Raw genomic sequence first — 14951 nt, forward strand, 5'->3', positions numbered from 1 at the left:
TATACTTGCAGTGAAGCCGCTCAACAACTACATCATACCAGTCATCCAACATATTCCCATTCAGAGAGACACACAGAAGCATCCAGGGTTAATAACTACATCATACCAGTCATCCAACAGATTCCCATTCAGAGAGACACACAGAGGCATCCAGGGTTAATAACTACATCATACCAGTCATCCAACAGATTCCCATTCAGAGTGACACACAGAGGCATCCAGGGTTAATAACTACATCATACCAGTCATCCAACAGATTCCCATTCAGAGAGACACACAGAAGCATCCAGGGTTAATAACTACATCATACCAGTCATCCAACAGATTCCCATTCAGAGTGACACACAGAAGCATCCAGGGTTAATAACTACATCATACCAGTCATCCAACAGATTCCCATTCAGAGAGACACACAGAAGCATCCAGGGTTAATAACTACATCCTACCAGTCATCCAACAGATTCCCATTCAGAGTGACACACAGAAGCATCCAGGGTTAATAACTACATCATACCAGTCATCCAACAGATTCCCATTCAGAGTGACACACAGAGGCATCCAGGGTTAATAACTACATCATACCAGTCATCCAACAGATTCCCATTCAGAGAGACACACAGAGGCATCCAGGGTTAATAACTACATCATACCAGTCATCCAACAGATTCCCATTCAGAGAGACACACAGAGGCATCCAGGGTTAATAACTACATCATACCAGTCATCCAACAGATTCCCATTCAGAGTGACACACAGAGGCATCCAGGGTTAATAACTACATCATACCAGTCATCCAACAGATTCCCATTCAGAGTGACACACAGAGGCATCCAGGGTTAATAACTACATCATACCAGTCATCCAACAGATTCCCATTCAGAGTGACACACAGAGGCATCCAGGGTTAATAACTACATCATACCAGTCATCCAACAGATTCCCATTCAGAGTGACACACAGAAGCATCCAGGGTTAATAACTACATCATACCAGTCATCCAACAGATTCCCATTCAGAGTGACACACAGAGGCATCCAGGGTTAATAACTACATCATACCAGTCATCCAACAGATTCCCATTCAGAGAGACACACAGAAGCATCCAGGGTTTATTTTTCATAAAAACAACGACAAGTTTGATGTCGGACAACAATATCATTTTCACGGTGTCACTGTGACATGTTGATAGATTGCAGTATAAAGACAGATGGTTACTTAAGTTGTTCAGGGTGGATGCGTGGGTGTATAACGTGAACGTCTAGCAACCCAAGGCGGTGACCCGATCCTGTAGGTTCATGCTCTACAACATTCGCAGAGTACGACCCTGCCTCACACAGGAAGCGGCGCAGGTCCTAATCCAGGCACTTGTCATCTCCCGTCTGGATTACTGCATCTCGCTGTTGGCTGGGGCTCCCGGCCTGTGCCATTAAACCCCTACAACTCATCCAGAACGCCGCAGCCTGTCTGGTGTTCAACCTTCCCAAGTTCTCTCACGTCACCCCGCTCCTCCGCACACTCCACTGGCTTCCAGTTGAAGCTCGCATCTGCCACAAGACCATGGTGCTTGCCTACGGAGCTGTGAGGGGAACGGCACCTCTGTACCTTCAGGCTCTGATCAGGCCCTACACCCAAACAAGGGCACTGCGTTCATCCACCTCTGGCCTGCTCGCCTCCCTGCCTCTGAGGAAGCACAGTTCCCGCTCAGCCCAGTCAAAACTGTTCGCTGCTCTGGCACCCCAATGGTGGAACAAGCTCCCTCACGACGCCAGGACAGCGGAGTCAATCACCACCTTCCGGAGACACCTGAAACCCCACCTCTTTAAGGAATACCTGGGATAGGATAAAGTAATCCTTCTACCCCCCCCCCCCTTAAAAGATTTAGATGCACTATTGTAAAGGGGTTGTTCCACTGGATATCATAAGGTGAATGCACCAATTTGTAAGTCGCTCTGGATAAGAGCGTCTGCTAAATGACTTAAATGTAAATGTAAATGTAAGTTCAAATCTTATCATGGACAACTTTAGCATTTTACCTAATTAGCAACTTTCAACTACTTACTACTTTTTATAACGCGAATGTCTACCAACTGAAACGTTGCGAGTTTGAATATTATCACGGACAACTTTTAGATTTTAGCTAATAAGCAACTTTTAAACAACTTACTACTTTTTAGCTACTTTGCAACTACTTAGCATGTTAGCTAACCCTTTCCCGAACCTTAACCCTTTAACCTAAATCCTAAATTTAACACTAACCTTAACCTCTAACTCCTAGCTTAGCTAATGTTAACCAGCTAGTTAACGTTAGTCACCTAGCTAGAATTCGTAACATATCATACGTTTTGCAAATTCGGGAACATATAGTACATTTTGTCAATTCGTAACATATTGTACGTTTTTCTAATTAGTAACATTGCATACAAATTGTAATTCATAACATAACTGGTGGACACTCCTGCAGTCAGCATGCCAATTGCACACTCCCTCAACATTTGACATCTGTGGCATTGTGTTGTGTGACAAAACTGCACATTTTAGTGGCCTTTTATTGTCTGTGCAACTTTGTAATGATCACGCTGTTTAATCAGCTTGTTGATATGCCACACCTGTCAGGTGGATGGATTATCTTGGCAAAGGAGAAATGCTCACTAACAAGGATGTAAACAAATTTGTGCACAAAATTTGAGGGAAGTACACTTTTTGTGAAAGGGTACATAGCCGCAGGAAGTAGGGGTGCTAATATATATATTTAATTTATTTAACCTTCGTTTAACCAGGCAAGTCAGTTAAGAACAAATTCTTATTTACAATGACAGCCTACCCCGGCCACACCCTAACGACACTGGGCCAATTGTGCACTGCCTTATGGGACTCCCAATCACGACCGGTTGTCATTCAGCCTGGAATCGAACCAGGGTCTGTAGTGACACCTCTAGCACTGAGATGCAGTACCTTAGACCGCAAGTAGTTTGCTGGGCCTTTACTAGTCCTGTATTAGTGGACCGATGTAGCCATCTGTAGCGTAGCTCATAAAAAATGTAAACTCTGAAAAAAATCATGCATGCATTGTATTGCAATGCTGGTGCTGTAAAATAATCAGGTCCAATTGAATGAATTACAGTGTAGGCCCTTCAAACTCAACTCTGGACCTACAAGTCAGCGCCAGTGCTTGTTTTGATTGTTCCTCTCTGATCGGGGACTGATTTAGGTGGGTGCAATTAATGATCAGGTAGAACAGAAAACCAGCCGGCTCCAGACCTCATAAGGTAAGAGTTGACTACCCCTGGTGTAGGCTCATTCAAGTGTAGGCTATGACGCAATGTAAATGGAGAAGAAGGCTATAGCTTCGAACACACCGACTGCGTCATTGCATCACTGCTACGTAACATTTTGCGCAGCTAGGCAACAATACTGATGCAGGTATCTTTTGCAGATGGTCGCATGCTGTTGGACACATGGAGGAGAGAATCATTTTCGCAGTATCCTCAAAACCGTGTCTTTTTGACACAACTGCTGACAGCTACAGGGACATAAACACACAAAAATGCTGCTTGGAGACAAGTGTCCACGATAGTAGGATTGCCAGATCAGTTTAGTAGTGAGCTTGTGCTAGATGTGGCTAGTTAACGTGAGTCCAGGAGAAGACTAGCCTACCTTCATCAGAGCAGAAGGCACCACAATTTTCTTTTAATTTGGTAACATTGCATAATTAAAAAAGGATTCTAAACCAACTTTGGGAAAAGTTATAGTCCTACTGAACATTCTGTAAAATTACATCTGATGTCAAATAGGGACTATTAACTTGAGAGCCCTTTAGCTTGCTAGGTTCTACATAAAAACAATGTCAAATATCAATCAATTATGGTATCAAAGGCTTTAAAAATGTACTAGAATGTATCTTACCGGAGACAAATCGCCAGGCGTTCAACTGGGCTGATGGACTCCCGGTAGTTGGTATCCATCCGGATGATCCTGGCTCCAACCATCTGAAGCAGGTGATCGAACTGGCTTCGGTCCAGACGAAAGTAACTTCGGAATTCCTCTCCAAACAGTCGAAGCTCTTGAATGAGACGGTGGAGCTCCCCTGCCTGCTTTCGGGACTTTAACCATCTCTGGACCCACACAGACCTGCGCTTTCGGCGGGGCTGGTCCCGGCCCAACAGCGAGATCAAGACCACCTTCCTCAACGTTGTTGAAAGAGCCGACTCTGCTATCTTGACTATTATGCATTTCGCTCCAAAGCTGCATCACAATTAATTTGTGGATGTCATCGAATAAATAATATACTTGGCAAATAAATGAATAAAAAATGTAATGAAATTCTCCAGTCAAACTGTTTTTATTATGTAATCCCACATTTGTTTTACTGGATATGTGTGCAACAAAAATTCAACATTCACATTTTGCTACTTTCTGTCAAGTCTACGCATACAATTTGATGCACCACACAGAACGCACTGCAACTGCCTCTGCAACGCAATGCTGCAAGGCAAACGCAGCGTTCCATTGGAAATGAAGGTACTTCTGGTGTATCGAAACGCAAAAACCCAGTCGGTGTGTTCGAAGCGTAAAACGTGTCAGCGGCAGATCAAAATAGCGACACCAAGTCTTCGGGTGAACGGAGGAGCTGTCCATGGTCCATTATTTACCCTGTTCGTAATGAGCACAGGAAGGTTGCATTTTGGCTTCTGCTCAGATGGATGAAGCCAGAGGGGAACAGATGCAGCATACAGACACCATCGGCTACATACATACCACAGATCTTACTTGCATTTTATTGATCTCAATCAGTTTGATGGGAATAGCCGATGCATTTCGATCTTCTTGAATTCCGGTTTCGTGGGCGAAATAGAGCAGATGATGTTAACAAACTATTAGTCTTTTTGTATTTTGTTTCAATCAAAGCATATATCCTGCCTAGAGTTTTGGCCATGTTATTTTTGTTGACTATTCGGCTTCAGCTAACCATCATACAATCTTATTAGAAATGAGGTGATGTTTTTGGTGTATAAGTAACTTTATAGGCCTGTTATACTATGCTATTATATTCGGTTCTGTTATGTAAAACACTCATTTATCGTTATGTGATCTTGCAAGACATTTATTCACATTTGATGTAACTTTACTAAACGAGCAGCATTGTGAGAAGTGATAATCTTCTATTTGTAATAATAATAAGTGATGAGTAGGACTATTAGGCGTATAGGCAACAGATGTTGGTGAGCGTTATTTTTAACGATTGGAGCGCCATTCGTGGCTCTAAAAGGACAGCTTTGATTTGATTAGCTTCAACACATGGTGACACTATACCTTATTACAGAATAAAAGAAAAAAGGGGTGAACTATCAATTCATAGAATTTATTTAATAATCAAGTCAATTGACCATGTAGTGAATATAAATCATTAGTTTACTACATAGAATTGCAGGACATTTGTTTTAAAACAGCCATAAAATCAAGCTTTTTGTGTGGTGTATTCATGCATCTCAATAAACTATAAACTAAATGCATCTTTACCTTCAACTTGGCCCAATTCACATTTCCAAATTCCACCCTGACATAGCCTACCAATCTAGAACGCTCCCTGCTTCTCAACCAATAGTCAATTTAGCTAAATATCCCAAGCAGGACTACAGCAACTTTCAGAAAGCGTCAGGTTCTTGGGCTTTGCGGTGGCCACACTGGTTTGGGTGTCCTCGGCAGAACAGTGTCGCTGTAACCAAGTGGTTACGTATCGGTCTGGGTTCCACTGCGCAACAGCAGCTCGGCGGAGTTTAATGAACATCAAATCAGACATGGTGCAATTTTGTAAATATGTTTTAACGTTCTGAAGTTGTCAAGCATCCAACGAGCCTCTGCAGTTCTTATCATTCGCCAGAGAGAAGACAGGGAAGAAACCACCCTTTACCTAACTGGCTGCTGTAGCCTACATATTTATTTGGTTTGTAATTCTATCGTTTTTCCTGAAATTCTTGTGGTGATTAAATATAATTTATTTAGAATTGATCAGAACACATTTTCCCTGTATTCTCAAATTGGAAAAGTGAGGTCCCTCGGCCCGCAGCACTACACTTCTGCTTACTTGTGAAGAAAAGGCAGCTGCACTGGCTATTTCATCAACCAAAAATAATCCACCCCCGTGAAAAATCGCAGCACCCCCACTCCCAAACTACTTCCAGTAGCTATGTCTGGGACAAAGCATATTTTTGGGCGTCCACCATATTGAAGTCCCCAATAATTCAGTTAGATAGTCTGTCTCACAACAACTTCAAATCAGTGTGTAAATAACCACGTGCTGATTATTATATTTTTGAATATTCGCATGAAAATCTGTCGCCAATTGGATGGAAACCTAGCTAATGTCAAACATATCAATCAACATGAAGGCCGAAGCTGCAATGCTACATTGAATCCACCAGATGGCGGCAACAATCCATAAGAAGAGGTGCAGCCAAAGTGTGGAACAACAGCAGCAATGAATGAATGGAATAAAGCCTATTCATCCATGAAAAATTGTGAATTGACAACATACAGGAAACCACAATGACTGAGAGATTATAAGAAAGGATAACAAGGGATTCAAGTGCACTATTAGTGTAAAATATTGTTTATTTTGTTTTAAAAAAATGGTGGCATAAAATCTTATGTCTTCAATTCTCCATTTGAGCTTAAATAGGCTTTCGTTTTGATTTTAAACGAGTTTGATACACATATACATCACAGGAATTAATTGAATGTTAAAAGCACATATCAAACCGCAAATCATACATAGCCCCCTACACTCACATTAAACAACCAATAAATCCTTCAACTTGAAATAAATAAATAATAAATACACCAGTTTTTCTCACAATATTTAAATGAATTAAATTATACCTTAATTATCATAAATAACATAATTTAAAGGATGATCATTTAAATGACAGGTTTAAACAATGCTGTCCCTCAAGTTCAGCCAGTGACGATGTTGGTGATGATTGATAAACAAGGAGAAGAAGAAGTGTCCTCTACTGGGAGGCGGTGTTGGTGTTCTGTGTATTCAGTGACCTTCTGGCCATTCTAGAAGAAATAGCAGCATCGTTAGCATTTCAACTTCAACCATGTCTGTCTTTTACATTCTGTCTTCTCCTCTGGCCCTTGTACTGGTCCTCGTGCAGGTCACTTACTCTAGCCAGCCATGTAACTGGAGAGTATAACTGAGTTAACCTTCAGTAAGTATTACACTATGTATATGAATGAATATAACTGACTAATAGATCACTCATTCGTTATTCTATTGATGACTTACTCCAGCTGAATGAATGTGTGTCGAACCCAGGCCTCTTTCCAGTGGCTGCAGATCTCTCCATCTTCAGTCTCAAAGCTGTGTTGAACCCAAGATGACAACATTTAGACAACTGTCATAATCTCGTCCTTACTCATTCATTTGGCTGGAGATTGTCAAAGTAGGCCTATACATTTCATATGTGACGTTCCATGTTCTGTGTTAGTAGGGATGGGAGGTTCTTACATGACAGCCTTGACACAGGGAGGATTCTTTTTCTGCATTCTGGCTCCGATGATAGGAACCGTGATCTTCTGCCTGGAGACCTCTGTGCAACAGCTGTGCACCTTATCTGCTCCTGAAGATTTAAAGAAGCATATGGGGTTCAGAACAACTTTTTAACTTCCCCTGTACAGCATATTTGTAATATCTCATTTTGTTCCAGAAAATACTGTATTTACAGAGTTAATAACACACATACGTATTAGGGCTACACCCATAATTTTGCCAAGGGTTTCAGGTCTCCTGGCATAATATATTATTTGTTGGATGAACAGATGCAATGTTGTATGTTGAAGTCCTGCAAGGGCTATACCCCGAAATTTCGCTACAGGAGTAGACTGTGCTTACCAGTGCCAGTGGCCGTTAACAAGAGGAAGAGAGTGAGGCATGCCATTGGTCCGTAGCACAGCTGCATGGTTGCTATTGAGATGTTCTGTAGTGTTCTTGACTGATTCAGAAGGCTAGAACCGGCTAGAGGGGAGGAGATGACTAATTTCTCCTGACCAGAGCCTCAGCTTTTAAACACTAAAATGAGGAAGCGGATGTGTTCCATCCGGATCCGTGTTTAATTGTTAAGTCTTTTAGAGTGGGGAAGAGGTTGGCTGGGGTGTCAGGGAGGGGGCTGCTTCTGCTTAGTCAGATGTTTCCTGTAAGGATTGCATAATTAAGACCAAGTTTCAAGTTCAAGTTTAGCAGCAAGGAGCACATGAGATATAAAAACATATAAAAATACACACATGAACCACAATGATACTGAATGCAAAGGTAGTGCATACAACACTAGTGCATCAGTCATGGATTGGTAGCCATCAATATGAAGAATAACTAGATGGTAATTTTCCAAGTAGAAAAACTGTGGGACTTGCTTTAACTTTTTTTTTAAAGTATTTCTGTGGTAGTTTAAAACATTTTACTTAAGCGAAGCAGTTAAATATAGTCAAACTTAAATTTTGTAAAATAATTCTGATTACTTTGATAGACTACTATATCAACCTTATTACTTAGGATTGTGGGGCAGTTATATCACACATTTCATCAGAAATAACTACACTCAGACTACTACACTTTTATATGCTCTTCTACTAGAATACCACACTATATGAAAACTGTGATAATAGAGTACAGAAGACAAGTTTTAAATGAAAAACAAACAAAAAATATTTTATGACAACGGTTTGGACAACAGCAGGATGTTCTTGAAGTCCTCTCTGGGCTGGAGGAGGACCAGTAGGCAGAGGGTGCCCACGACAGGAGAGGGGCACCCCTTCCATTGGAGCAACTCTGGGGGAACAGTCAAGTCAAGATTTGCATTTGAATCTACTTGAAATTATAAACAAAGCATATTTATTTGTATTTGTTATGGATCCCCATTAGCTGCTTCCAAGGCAGCAACTACTCTTACTGGGGTCCAGCAAAATGAAGGCAGTTATACAAAAACATTATAATACAGTCACAGGTTTCACAACACACTGTGTGCCCTCAGGCCCCTACTCCACCAATAGCACATATCTACAACACAAAATCCATTTGTGTGTGTGCGTATGTTATCATGTGTATGTATGCCTGTGTCTGCGCCTATGTTTGTGTTGCTTCACAGTCCCCGCTGTTCCATAAGGTTTATTTTGTTATTTTACTGCTTGCATCAGTTACTTGATGTGGAAAAGAGTTCCATTTAGTCATTGCTATATGTAGTACTGTGAGCCATTGTCTGTTCTGGACTTGGGGACTGTGAAGAGACCTCTGGTGGCATGTCTTGTGGGGTATACATGGGTTTCCGAGCTGTGCGCCAGTAGTTCAAACAGACAGCTCGGTGCATTCAACATGTCAATACCTCTCACAAATACAAGCAGTGAGGAAGTCACTCTCTCCTCCACTTGAGCCAGGAGAAATTGACATGCATATTATTAATATTAGCTCTCTGTGTTCATCCAAGGGCCAGCCGTGCTGCCCTGTTCTGAGCCAGTTGTAACTTTGTGGCTCCTGACCACACGACCGAACAGTAGTCCAGATGTGACAAAACTAGGGCCTGTAGGACCTGCCTTGTTGATAGTGTTGTTAAGGAGGCAGAGCAACACTTCATTATAGACAGACTTCTCCCCATCTTAGCCACTGTTGTATCAATATGTTTTGACCCTGACAGTTTACAATCCAGGGTTACTCCAAGCAGTTTAGTCGCCTCAACTTGCTCAATTTCCACATTATTTGTTACAAGATTTAGTTAAGGTTTAGGGTTTAGTGAATGATTTGTCCCAATAGCAATGCTTTTAGTTTTATACATATTTAGGACCAACTTAGTGGCATGTCCCTTAGTAAAGATTGAAAAAAGTAACCGGCCTAGACAGCTTCCCTGGGGATTCTACCTGGATTATGTTGGAGAGGCTTACATTAAAGAACAGCCTCTGTGTTCTGTTAGACAGGTAACTCTTTATCCACAATATAGCAGGGGGTGTAAGGCCATAACACATACGTTTTTCTAGCAGCAGACTGTGATCAATAATGTCAAAAGCTGCACTGAAGTCTAACAAAACAGCCCTCACAATATTTTTATCATCAATTTCTCTCAGCCAATCATCACTCATTTGTGTAAATGCGGTGCTTGTTGAATGTCCTTCCCTATAAGCATGTTGAAAGTCTGTTGTCAATTTATTTACTGTAAAATAGCATTGTATCTGGTCAAACACCATTTTTTTCAAAAGTTTACTAAGGGTTGGTAACAGGCTGATTGGTTGGCTATTTGAGTCAGTAAAGGGGGCTTTACTATTCTTAGGTAGCAGAATGACCTTTGCTTCCCTCCAGGCCTGGGTTCACACACTTTCAAGTAGGCTTAAATTGAGCAAATAAGAGTGGCAATATCGTCCTCTATTATCCTCAATCATTTTCCATCCAAGTTGTCAGACCCCGGTGGCTTGTCATTGTTGATAGACAACAATACATTTTACACCTCTTCCACACTCACTTTACAGAATTCAAAATTACAATGCTTGCTTTTCATAATTTGGTCAGATATACTTGGATGTGAAGTGTCAGCGTTTGTTGCTGGCATGTCATGCATAAATTTGCTAATATTTCCAATGAAAAAATCCTTAAAGTAGTTGGCAATAACAGTCGGTTTTGTGAAATAAAAGATCCCAGAAATGTTCAATAAGTACACAAAGCTTATTTCTCTAAAACAATTTTGTTTACATCCCTGTTAGTGAGCATTCCTCCTTTGCCAAGATAATCCATCCACCTGACAGGTGTGGCATATCAAGAAGCTGATTAAACAGCATAATCATTACACAGGTGCACCTTGTGCTGGGGACTATAAAAGACCACTCTGAAATGTGCAGTTTTTTCACACAACACAATGCCACAGATCTCTAAAGTTTTGAGGGAACATGCAATTGGCATGCTGACTGCAGGAATGTCCACCAGAGCTATTGCCAAAGAATTCACCATAAGCCGCCTCCAACGTCATTTTAGAAACTTTGGCAGTACGTCCAACCGGCCTCACAACCGCAGACCACATGTAACCACACCAGACCACACCACGCCCAAAACCTCCACTTCCGGCTTCTTCACCTGTGGCATCGTCTGAGACCAGCCACCCTGACAGCTGATGAAACGGAGGAGTATTTCTGTCTGTAGTAAAGCCCTTTTGTGGGGAAAAACTCATTCTGATTGGCTGGGCCTAGCTCCCCAGTGGGTGGGCCTATGCCCTCCCAGGCCCACCCAGGGCTGCACTCCTGCCCATTCATGTGAAATCCATAGATTAGGGCCTAATGAATTTATTTCAATTGACTGATTTCCTTATATGAACTGTTGGAGAACCGTAGGCTTAAGCAAAAATACACTGCAGCTGTGGGCTCCTCTCCCTTGCAGAAGGTTCCAGATGAGGAGGCAGGAGAAGGAGGTGACTGCCTGAGAAGCACGCCTTATAGCCATTTTAGAGGCCATGATTAAGATGTAGTTTTATGTATTTGCATGTATTTTATTTATAGCTATTGATGTATTTATTTTCTACTGTTTTGGTGAAGTCCTTTTTTTAAACCCTATGCAGATTTCTGTTTTATCATAGAAAAGTGTTTCTTGTTTGTAATTAACATTTTTATACCACAGCATTGTTGAATACTGGTTTCTGATAGGCTAGAAGGGCATTCTAGAATGGACATTAAACCAGATAACGGGACAGTTGGAAAAGATATCAGTACACCTTGAAATATGCAGCTACACATGCAGACTGTAATTGTTACAAAGTTACAGAAAGCTAAATCAATAAGCACAAAAACATAAATTAATACATTGTAAATGCAGGTCCAATGAAGAACATTTTTGCTAGCTAGTTAGCTATTGATTTGTTTTAGCAGAGACATATTTTTTGGAGCATCTGAAGCATCTAACATTGTGAGTGATGAACTTTAATTTCTTCGGTCCCTACTGTAGTCATAACGCAAGTGACGCTATGCTGTCAAATCCTCCCACCTTAAATTTCTAGCTTGACTAGTTGTTTTCAGAAAATGATATTTTTGAATTTGGTTGTCATATTGTCAGAATTTGCTAAAAACTATTTAGCTAGCTTGTAGGCTAGTGTTTGATATGCAATCCTCATAATGACGAGTGTCCTGACGAGAAGGCACCATGCCAGTCAAAATTGAGCTTCATCAGCTCATTGTTATGGATGTATCCAAATAAATGTCAATAAAAACTGTTTAGACAAATGCAAATGCGGCTACTTTGCTGTTATTCTGGCTGCAGAATAAGAATGTTGCCAGTGACGATGGCAACGGAACATATAGAATGAACAGCTGGGTCGCGTTCATAAATATCGAACGAACTGTATCGCGTCTCTAGAAACCAAAAAATTAGAAAGTATGAATTTGCTTAAAAACAAAAAATATCAACTATTATTTTTACTGGTAAAGGTGTGCTTTAGTATTGTTTTCTTTGGTAACAGTGGCAGTACAGTGCCTTCAGAAACTATTCACATCTCTTGACATTTCCCACATTTTGTTGTTACAGCCTGAATTTAAAATGTCACTGGCTTACACACAATACCCCATAATGTCAAAGTGGAATTATGTTTTTTTAATGAAAAGCTGAAATGTCTTGAGTAAATAAGTATTCAAACCCTTTTATGGCAAGCCTAAATAAGTTCAGGAGTGTACATTTACTGAACAAGTCACAAAATGTGTATTTCTTTTTTTCACCTTTATTTGACCAGGTAGGCCAGTTGAGAGGGACCGACTTCGGCGGAAGTCATGACAGTACCCCCCCCTTGACGCGCGGCTCCAGCAACGCGCCGACACCGACCTTCGGGGACGACCCGGAGGACGAGGCGCAGGGCGATCCAGATAGAGACGGTGGAAATCCCGCAGCAACGAAGGGTCCAAGACGTCCTCCACTGGCACCCAGCATCTCTCCTCCGGACCGTACCCCTCCCACTCCACAAGGTACTGAAGGCTCTTCGCCCGACGCCTCAAGTCAGGGATGGCTCGAACAGCATACGCCGGGGCCCCCTCAATGTCCAGAGGGGGCAGAGGGACCTCCCACACCTCAGCTTCCTGGAGTGGACCAGCCACCACCGGCCTGAGGAGAGACACATGGAACGAGGGATTAATACGGTAATCTGGGGGAGCTGTAACCTATAGCATGCCTCGTTCAGTCTCCTCAGGACTTTGAATGGCCCCACAAACTACGGACCCAGCTTCCGGCAGGGCTGGCAGAGGGGCAGGTTCCGGGTCTAGAGCCAGACCCGATCCCCGGTGCGAACACCGGGGCCTCACTGCGGTGACGGTCGGCGCTCACCTTCTGCTGCCTCCCGGCCCGTTGCAAGTGCACATGGGCGGCGTCCCAGGTCTCCTCCGAATGCTTAAACCATTCATCCACCGCAGGAGCTTCAATCTGGTTCTGATGCTACGGTGCCAGAACTGGCTGATACCCCGGTACGCACTGGAAAGGAGAGAGGTTAGTGAAGGAGTGGCAGAGTGAGTTTTGGGCCATCTCTGCCCAGGGGATGAATGCCGCCCACTCCCCCGGCCGGTCCTGGCAATTTGACCGCAGAAACCTACCCACATCCTGGTTTATTCTCTCCACCTGCCCGTTACTTTCGGGGTGAAAACCTGAGATGAGGCTGACCAGAGACCCCCAGACATTCCCTGAACGCTCTCCAGACCCTGGACGTGAACTGGGGACCCCGATCAGAAACTATGTCCTCAGGCACCCCGTAGTGCCGGAAGACGTGTGTAAACAGGGCCTCTGCAGTCTGTAGGGCCGTAGAGAGACCGGGCAAAGGGAGGAGATGGCAGGACTTAGAAAACCGATCCACAACGACCCAAATCGTGGTGTTGCCCTGTGAGGGAGGAAGATCCGTCAGGAAGTCCACCGACAGGTGCGACCTGTGGAACGGGTAGGGGTTGTAACTTCCCTCTGGGCAGGTGCCTGGGAGCCTTGCACTGGGCGCACACTGAGCAGGAGGAAACATAAACCCTCACGTTCTTGGCCAAGGTGGACCACCAGTACTTCCCACTAAGGCAACACACCGTCCGACCGATGCCAGGGTGACCAGAGGAGGGTGACGTGTGGGCCCAATAGATCAACCGGTCGCGGACAGCAGACGGAAGGTACAGGCGCCCAGCTGGACACTGAGGGGGGGTGGGCTCTGTGCATAACGCCCGCTTGATGTCCGCGTCCAGCTCCCACACCACCGGTGCCAACAGGCAAGAGGCTGGAGGTATGGGAGTATGATCCATGGACCGCTCCTCTGTGTCATACATCCGGGACAGTGCGTCTGCCTTAGCGTTCTGGGAACCTGGTCTGTAGCATAGAGTGAAAACAAAACGTGTAAAAAACATGGCCCACCTTGCCTGGCGAGGGTTCAGTCTCCTCGCCGCTCGGATATACTCCATACTCCACCTCCACTATGAACACCAAAGAGGGATCCGGATGAGCCAGCACGGGAGCCGAGGTAAACAGAGCCTTCAGGTGACCAAAAGCCCTGTCCGCCTCAGCCGACCACTGCAGCCGCACCGGTCCCCCCTTCAGCAGTGAGGTATTGGGAGCTGCTACCTGACTAAAACCCCGGATAAACTTCCGGTAGTAGTTGGCAAACCCTACTGTTACGAATCCCTTTGGCCCAGCGGTCTAGGGGGGATGGATACGAGACCCGTAACATAAATCATGCAAATTATAATCGTGACAAGTAACAGTGAGAACCAATAACCACAGACAACTACAATCTACCGTCAAACTCTAATGGTTTATTTATAAACACACGGTAATGGGGTGTGAGAAAAGGGGCTGAGCTGGACCCAAGCAAAGAAACAATAATCAAAAACACCCCTAAACTAGACTAGCCTATTTCAAGAACAGTTAGCTAACTAACCAAAAATACAGAGGGTGGTCCGCCCAGTTCTAACTAGGGTACTTA

This window comes from Salmo trutta, chromosome 21 (assembly GCF_901001165.1).
Source record: "Salmo trutta chromosome 21, fSalTru1.1, whole genome shotgun sequence".
In the NCBI taxonomy this organism is placed as follows: domain Eukaryota; kingdom Metazoa; phylum Chordata; class Actinopteri; order Salmoniformes; family Salmonidae; genus Salmo; species Salmo trutta.